Below are 8,881 nucleotides of genomic sequence, written 5' to 3'. Positions count from 1 at the left end.
GCTATCTTAAAAGATATTGTGCTTGGGAAATGGTTCAATGTCCATTAAAAGTCAGCTGGTCGCTAGAGAAGAAATTCTAGGTCATGAGTCTGCTTTACTTCCTGCTTTCCTCTCCCCTCCTTTTCTCCCATCACAAATGCCCTAGTAACATTGCTATTGGGGGTTGAGCCTGAATCAGGCCAATACCCTTTTAGTTTAGGGATGATGTTGGGAAGAAATAAGGCACTTGTAAGTCATTGAACAGTTAACAAAGAGAGATTTATGTAACCCTAACAAGTTCAACAGGGATACAGTAGGGAAAGGAACAAAGATTTATTAAGCATCTACTATATGCCAGGCAGTGTGTTAAACACTTTACAAATATTATCTGATTTGATCACTTAGCTTTTATAGATGTGGCCTCCCTCTTCTCCTTATGGAAATGGGTCTTCTCAGCAGGGTAGGGTGTGGTGACCTGAGCGGTCTTCAGACATTTATGAAGTATGAAGGGCCTGGGTCAAAGGAGGCAAAGCTTGAGCCATGCCCCACACATGGGCTGATCAACTCCTGGCTTTGTTGATTTTTGGGAAAATGGGAAGTAGGGTGGGGAAGGAGGAGCCCTGATAGAACCTGGTTTATCACCACTGCCACACAAATAATATATACAGTTAGTTATGCAGTTCAATCAGTGGTGACTATGACAGATCAGATGGTAGCCACAGGGCTGGTTTTTAACATAATCCCCCATTATCCAAGCTGTCATTCTAGATTTGGGTATTCTTCTCTTTTGGGTAGTAGGGTGGACCATAAAATCGTACCCTTACCAAAAATACTATTTTATGGAGAACTCACACAGGGCTAGCGTTCACAAGGTGGTCAGAAGAAGCAATACAGGGACACTCTCAAGGTCTCTCTTAAGAACTTTGGAATTGATTGTGTGACATGGGAGACACTGACACAGGACCACTCAGCATGGCTTGTCCACATCAATGCTGTGATCTATGAGCAGAGCAGAAATGAAGCAGCTCAAAGGAAACTCAGGATGTGCATCTTTGGAAAATCTACTCCAAATTCACATAGACTATTTGTGCCTGACCTGTGGTAGAGCATTCCAGGCTCATGTTGGTCTGATCAGCCACAGCTGGACACACTGAAATTTGACTCTAGGATGGTGATATCATTGTGATGCTCTTCCAGAATGAAGGACAACAACCAATCACCAACCAGTAGGGTGGAATAAGGAGACATTTAGCAGTGAGGAATGACTCATATTTTGTACCCTTGCTGGCTTACATAGGAGCTAGAGTGATTTAGGTTGAAAAGTCATTATGGGGTAGAGTAGGATAATGGTGTAATGGCTTCAGAACTGCCCTGAATCCTGTGGGACAGCAGGGAATGACAATTTTACCTCTACTTTTTCATCACTCTTCATCCTGATTGCTTTTTGTATCTGTCTTCTCTCTCAGGGACCCTAAGGAGGGGAGGGGAACAAGAGAAGAGTAAATGGAGGAAAAAGAAAACTTGAAAAATTAAGGGAGGAGACCAAATTCCTTGGATGATGTTCTGGAATGATTTTTCCCTGCACAGAAAAAGTAAATTAAAGTTTATTGTTATTCAGTCATGTCCAACTCTTCATGGCCCTAGTTGGGATTTTCTTGGCAAAGATACTGGAGTGGTTTGCCATTTCCTTCTCCAGATCATTTTACAGATGAGGAAACTGAAGCAAACAGGTTTAAGTGACTTGCCTAGGGTCACACAATTAGTAAGTGTCTGAGGGCAAATTTGAACTCAGAACAATGAGTATCCCTGACTCCCGGACAGGTTCTCTGTCCACTGCATAATCTATCTAGCCTCTGCTGGTTTAAAGTTACAGGTCTCTAATAAAAAACTGCAAAGATGAAACTCCTTTCTCTTTGCCTCCCTCCCCCACCCCCAATCTCCCCTTTCTCTTAATAGCTCAATTCTAGTTTATTCTTCTCATTTTTTTCCTGCCCTTTATCCTTAGAGATCAGGAAGCATTCCAAGTAAAAAAAAGGCAGGAAACTTACCACTCGTACACAGCACAAACTATTTCACACTTTGTTCATTTGTTCCATCTCCTCATTTAAACACTTTGCTACTAAGACTAGAGATAGAGCTTAACTGGGGAACAACTCTTAGACAAAAAAAATGTTTTCCTTGTTGACCAGCTTTCCTTTCTGGATGATGCCTTTAAAAGATATTTGTACACTTGATCGCTGTGTAAATTCTGTTTCTCCCATCAGCAAATTAGGTGTTTTGGGGGTAAGTTACTTAACCCATGACTCAGCTTATGTATGTAATAAAACCAGTTTTATAGGATAATGAAAATGAATAAAAATACAAAATGCTAATCAAAAGTTTAACAACCACATTTTATAACAAGAGGGGAAATGTATCAGTGGTTTAAGTTCTTTTCTTAGGGAAAATATCCCATTTAATTCATGATGAATCCTCTCTCTTCAATATTGTATTTACAAGACATCTATTTCAGAAAAAGCGTTCTAGTGTGTGATTTAGTTTAGCTATTGACTTAAACATATCTGATTTCTGCATTTTCCATTCTAGTAAGAATCATGAAGACTTTGAGTTTCAGATGAGTTGGCCATCTGTTTCAGAAGAGGGAGTTTCCATACCAGAGAGTTCCCACTTTTATAAAAACATAGATCTGGACCCAAATAAAAGAATAAAGAATTAAGTTAAGATTTTTGGTGGTTGTATGGCCAAAAATTAATGTGAGGGTTCAAGAAAACCAATGTAAAATCCAACTGTTAAAAAAAATAAAAAAAAATTTGAGCCTTTCCATTGTTGTTCTTAGTGCCTCTGGAAAATCAGGTAATATTTGGAAGGTACTGATTATCATTATTGCTATGATTATCAACTGAGTGTAATATGTTCAGAAATATGAAAAAGCTATTGGCATCTAGTTAAAATGGTAGCTAATGCTAATTAAAGTGTTAGCAATTATATTTCACTTTGAGAGTTAGCCTGGAATAGTGGATAGAAGTCATGAATATTTGGGTTCAATTCCTTTCTCTCACATACTTATAGTTCTGATTTGTACTGGTAGAGAGAGTTTCCTCACCAGGAATTTTTCATCCAAATGGTATCAAACTCAAATAGAAAGGAGAGTCATTAAACCTTATCTAAGGATCCCTGCTGTTGCCTATTGATTAAGAAAACCACATATTAATATTATTTATGTTATGTTGTGTTTTAATTTATTTTGTTAAATATTTCCTAATTTCATCTCAATCTGGTGAGCTGCACCGGGAAGTGTTGCCATGTTTCCATGCTTCTAGCTTACACCAGTGAACTCATAGGTATGGACAAAAAATAAATCAAATTTTACTTTCACTCAGTTTCTTCTTTTCTTTTAATAACCTTGGGATGTAAGTCACATCATTGTTTCTGAATCTTCCCAACACTTAGGAGAGGTGAGTAGCAACCTCAGACATTACCTGCCTTATAAATAATAAAGAATGGAAAAATTGAAGCATGGAGAGAATATGTAATGAGTCAAAGGTCATTCAGAAAGTAATTGATGATGCACACCACCCAGACTTCCCAGTTCAATGACTTAACTACCACAAACATTCTCAATTTACTTGGAGTAAAAAAAACAAACAAACCAAAAAGCAAACCAAATTACTCCCTAGAAGAAATAATCTTAATTTCTAAATATCTCTAAGTAATGCTAATCTCTAAACATAATTATTGTCAGTTGTTATAAAATTATTCTTGTAAACTTTTTTTCTGTTCTTGAAGGAATGCACCAATTAAACAGAAATGTGTAATAATTATTCACATCCCTGTACTAGGAAAAAGAAATAAAACAAATCCTTTTGTCAGCTCACTCTTTAATGCTTAATATACTTTAGGATTTGGTCAGAGCTGCCAGTAACAGGTATTAAAACCTCTGAGTCAGCACAGCGATAGTGGCCAGAAAGGTGGACTCCCAGTCAGGAAGACTTGGATTCTAGTTCTGACCTTGACGAACACTGGCAGAATAATTCTTTGCAAGACATTTAACCTCTCAGAGGCCAAAGGAAACGCTCTAAGACTAAATGTTGTACAATGATTGTTGATCTGCATCATAGAGGAGGTTTCTTTACAAGAAGTCCTCTAAACCAATGAAATCAGAGATCTGAACCAAATACACACATGTATGCATACATATGTATAGGTATAGGAATTTATACACACATACAGACATATATATATATATATACACACACATATTCATATATAGTCACTGCATGCACACACATATACTGATGTATATATAGTTTCTGATGTCTTCATGCTATCAGATGAATTTTCATTCTAAAGAAGAAACATATGCTTCTTTTTTAAATTTTTATTCTGATGCTAACATAGTTACCCCATGTCTACATAATATGTAAGGAAATGGATATCTGACAATTTTCTCTTTAACTAGATCAATGTAGACAGTCAAATCAGAAAATGTAAGACTCCAGTTGATTTTGGGGTGCTCAAATCACCTGTCTTGGCTATTAACATTAATCTGATTAACCAGATAATTAACCAAACCTGACAACTAAATCTGATGAAAAAAAAAAACACAAATGAATGAACCCTTCCTTAGACTACAAACATTGAACATTAAATTTTAAACAGTCTAAAATCTTTGACCTTACAATTTAGTATAGGATACATTAGAAATACATTTTAGATTTGAAACCCAGTTTCAGTTTTGGGGAGTGGTCTTGTATTGATGTAATAGAACTGTGTTGAATGTGTATTTCCCATCCGACTTGATTTCCCATGATGCCAGATTGTGGTTGCCAGAAGTGAAATCTCATGAGATGTGTGGAATTTTGCCATGAAATTTGGAGAGGGTGAAAGAGGAAGCCATATGGAGTCTCGAAAGGCACTGTTCAGGAGTCTAGCAATTCTGGGGTATTCCTGAGGCCCATGGAGCAAGAAAAGGAGTTCCTGAGTTAATACGGTTGCGGAGCCAAAGTGAGGAAGCTTGATGTCATGGGATGTTGGCCATCTGCTCAGCAAAGATATCTACATTGCAGGCTATGTTTCTTGCATTCTGCTTCCAGAGACTGGAAACCACAACTCAATTGGAGAGCCCAACTGCTTCCAGAGCCCAGAAGCCCAAATCAATGTGGAAAGTGGGCAGGCTTGTGCTGATAAATGTTTGACAACTGGCTCTTGAGAAAAAAAAAACAGGCATAACAACACCTTTAAGTTTAATCTGTTATAAACATTTTCTCTACTTTCAACAAAACAATAAAGTCCTGATTTGTAGCATTTGCTGATTTCTGGGGCGTAAATATTCCCAGTGAAAATTTGACAATAGGTTCTTATGAGAATGGTTTGATCTGACTCTTACAAATCCCTGAAAGCAGGGCTCTGTGCCTGGGTGAAGCCAGTTGTGGAACAACTTTCCCATCCTCTCAGTGGCTGGAAAGAGGTGCAGAATGATTGAATAATTCCCTCTCAGTTCAGCAGTGTAAGAGGCAATTTCTTTATCCTGGTGTATGAATCTCTGGGAAGACTGGTTCTAGAATCCTCTTTCCCCTAGTTTCTCCCTCCTTGCCTGCTTCCATTTACTGGGGGATTGGGGAGGGTTTAGGGGAATAGATGATAATCCCTCAGGAACACATGTGGGATTTTTTTCTATCCCTTTGTTCATTGCTTAACATGGACTTCCTCTGTGTAATTTGGTCTACTCCAGATTCTCTTTCTATCCTCATTTTGTTTGTGGCATTTCTATTTCCTTGGTAGCATATTGAGAATTATCATTTTAGGGTCGAAGTGTTATCATTGGAGAAAATAATATAAGGATCTTGACAGATCTTTTTTCTTTTTAAATTTGCTTGTTGGATATCCTCCTTCTATGTGGAACAAAAAAGCTTTTACACAGAAATAGTTACTCCGAAGGTATGATCACAAATATGTAAATTTATTCATCCAACATATGGGAGGCATAATCCCCCTCCTCCCTTAAACCTAAATCCCTGGTGAGGAGGAAGGAGATTAGGTTTATAGTTTAGTTCAATTACCTTAGAGCACAGTCCCATTTCCAAGTCCCAAACCATCATTTGGCTTGAGCCCCAGGCATCCTGGATTTTCAGGGTTTCTGTGCCAGGCTGGTTGGCTGCACCATCCCACTTGCAATACTGGCTCCACGATTGCCATGGCTTGAACTTTTGGTCCAGTCCAGGATCATGTCCAAGGCTCTCTGATCTTTCTTCCTTTCATTCTCAGCACTTAGTTTAGGTGGTATCATGAATACAGTGTTGGACTTGGAGTCAGAAAAGCCAGATACTGACTCAGACATTCATTAGCTGTGTGACTCTGGGCAAGTCATTTAACTTCTAGAACTCTCCATTTTCTTATCTGCAAAATGGAGATAATAACAGAACCAACCTGCCAAGAATGTTGTGGGGAACAAATAATATCACTGATGTAAAGTACTTTTGTGTTGTTTAGCCATTTTTCAGTCATGTCTGATTCTTCATGACCCCATTTGGGGTTGTCTTGGCAAAGATAGTGGAATGGTTCACCATTCCCTTTTCCAGCTCACTTTACAGATGAGTAAACTGTAAAAGTAAAGTACTTTGCAAGCCTTAAAATACTGTATGTTAGCTATTATTATTATCATCACCTGGGACACAATGTTTTACGATTTTTTTTATTCATTGCTTATTATCCTCTGGAATATATTAAAATGAGCTTATATTGTAGACTGGTATCATGCTTACAGCCCAGACCACCCCTCAAATATGAGCCCTATGCAAGCTACCCCAGGTTTGATGTGGACATTGGGTCAGAATCTATCAAACACACACACACACACACACACATATATACACACACCTTATGTGTCCCAACTTATTCCTCATAACAGAACAACCAGAGGATATATTATTTCAAAACAAAAGGCATTCAATTAAACACAAATAACAAAATAATTGACAAGAAACCCTCCCTCCCCTACCTTCCCTACCACATACAAAGGGCTATACTCTCCCCTAGATTCCCATGCCATAGTTGAAATACACACAGATCCTTCCCTGACTACTTCCTCCCTTCCCTATGGTGATCATATAGAGGAATGCACCTATATTGTTGCTTGTGCTCTTAGGACACTGTCCCAGTTGGAATCATTCTCTGATTCCCTGCCTTGGTCTGCCACTGTGATGGTAGTGGGAATTTGGAGATCTTCCCTGCCCCTTATATTGGCAAGCTAACAGGTACTTAGCACTTAGTTTCAAGTTAAGTATTAAGATCCAGAACTTGTGAACCCCACAGTGGGATGGACTTGCTGACGTAACAGAAAGGGGCTGAACAGGGAGGAGCTAATACCGTATATAAGGAAAAGCCCAAGCTGAGAGAGGCCAGAACTTCTGGGAGTCAGCATTGCAGAGGCAGAGCAGCCACTGCTGGAGAGAGAGAGAAAGAGAGTGAGAGACAGAGAGAGAGAGAGAGAGAGAGAGAGACAGACAGACAGACAGACAGACAGACAGAGACAGACAGAGAGAGAGACAGAGAGAGAGACAGAGAGACAGAGAGACAGACAGAGAGACAGAGAGACAGAGAGAGAGACAGAAACACAGAGAGAGAGACAGGGAGAGACAGAGAGAGAGACTGAGAGAGAGAGACAGAGAGAGACACATACACAGTCACAGAGAGACACAGAGACAGAGAGAGAGACAGAGAGAGGGAGGGAGAGACAGAGAGAGACAGAGAGAGGGACAGAGAGACAGAGACAGAGAGATACAGAGAGACAGGGAGAGACAGAGAGAGGGACAGAGAGAGAGAGACAGAGACAGAGAGAGAGAACTGCCAGGAATGAGAATTGCTGAGAGAGAGAACTGCCAGGATCCCAAGGACTTCTGAAGGACAACTGGAGCTGTCAAGAACTGAGGAGGCATGACTGTGGTGATGATACTTTGTCTGTTTTGGGTCTATGTTGATTCCACAGGCATAAAGTGAATTGATGAGGATGCTGGCAACATGCATGAATGTTGTTGTGGCTTTGTTAATGTGGATGAATGTTGTTGTGGATTTGTTAAGCTTTGTGTTCCCAGGAACAGAAACTGAGGTAGACCAGACACTGTGACCTTCAATATGGAACAGGAACTGCACAAGAAACTGGACAAAGAACTGAGAACTGTCTGCCTTTGAACCCAGCTGGCAGTTGGATAGGTTCGGGCAGGAGTTGGGATCATAGAAGAGGAACTATTGAAGCTGAAAGCCTGCTTCTAGTCAAGATGAAAAGACCTCTCCTTGTGTATTTAATGCAAACTGAGAAGATCATGATTTATTTGGGGTGGAAAACTTTTGACCTTTGTATTTTGTGATTGACTAAATGAATGTACTTTAAGAAGGAAGACTTTTTGATTGAAGAGATTAAGACAATGTGACCTAGGGGTGAACTTTGCTATGGATTAAATGAATGTACTTTGTTTGAAACTATGTGATCACTTTGGTGAAAACTATGTGTCCATTTTAGTGATAAGTTGCTATGCCACAACACTATGAATACTGTACTTTGATTTCTGTGAATGTTTTGTCTTAGTTTGTTACTGAATAGAGAGTTCACTGTACTGCATAATCAGAACCTTGAAAGCTGTTCACAGCAGCAGTCCTCTGGAAAGCTGCTCATGCTCGGCTCTACATTCATGAAAGTATTTTGACTGAGTTTGTTGCTCATTACTGTTGTTTCTTCCCCAAATTGCTGCTTAGTATCATTTTCTGGTTTTGGAGAGGTCATCAATCTTTTACAGATGAGGAAATTGAGGCTCCACAGAGGTTAAATGATACAAATGACCTGGGAAGAGTCAGGATTTAAACCCAAATCCTTTGACTCCAAATCTAACATACATTCCACTGTACCATG

This window comes from Petaurus breviceps, unplaced genomic scaffold (genome assembly GCF_028583685.1).
Source record: "Petaurus breviceps papuanus isolate PSGF00001 unplaced genomic scaffold, PetGlider_PUasm1.0 84, whole genome shotgun sequence".
Classification (NCBI taxonomy): domain Eukaryota; kingdom Metazoa; phylum Chordata; class Mammalia; order Diprotodontia; family Petauridae; genus Petaurus; species Petaurus breviceps.
The sequence above is the reverse complement of the archived record's forward strand: the minus strand, read 5'-3'. Positions refer to the sequence as shown.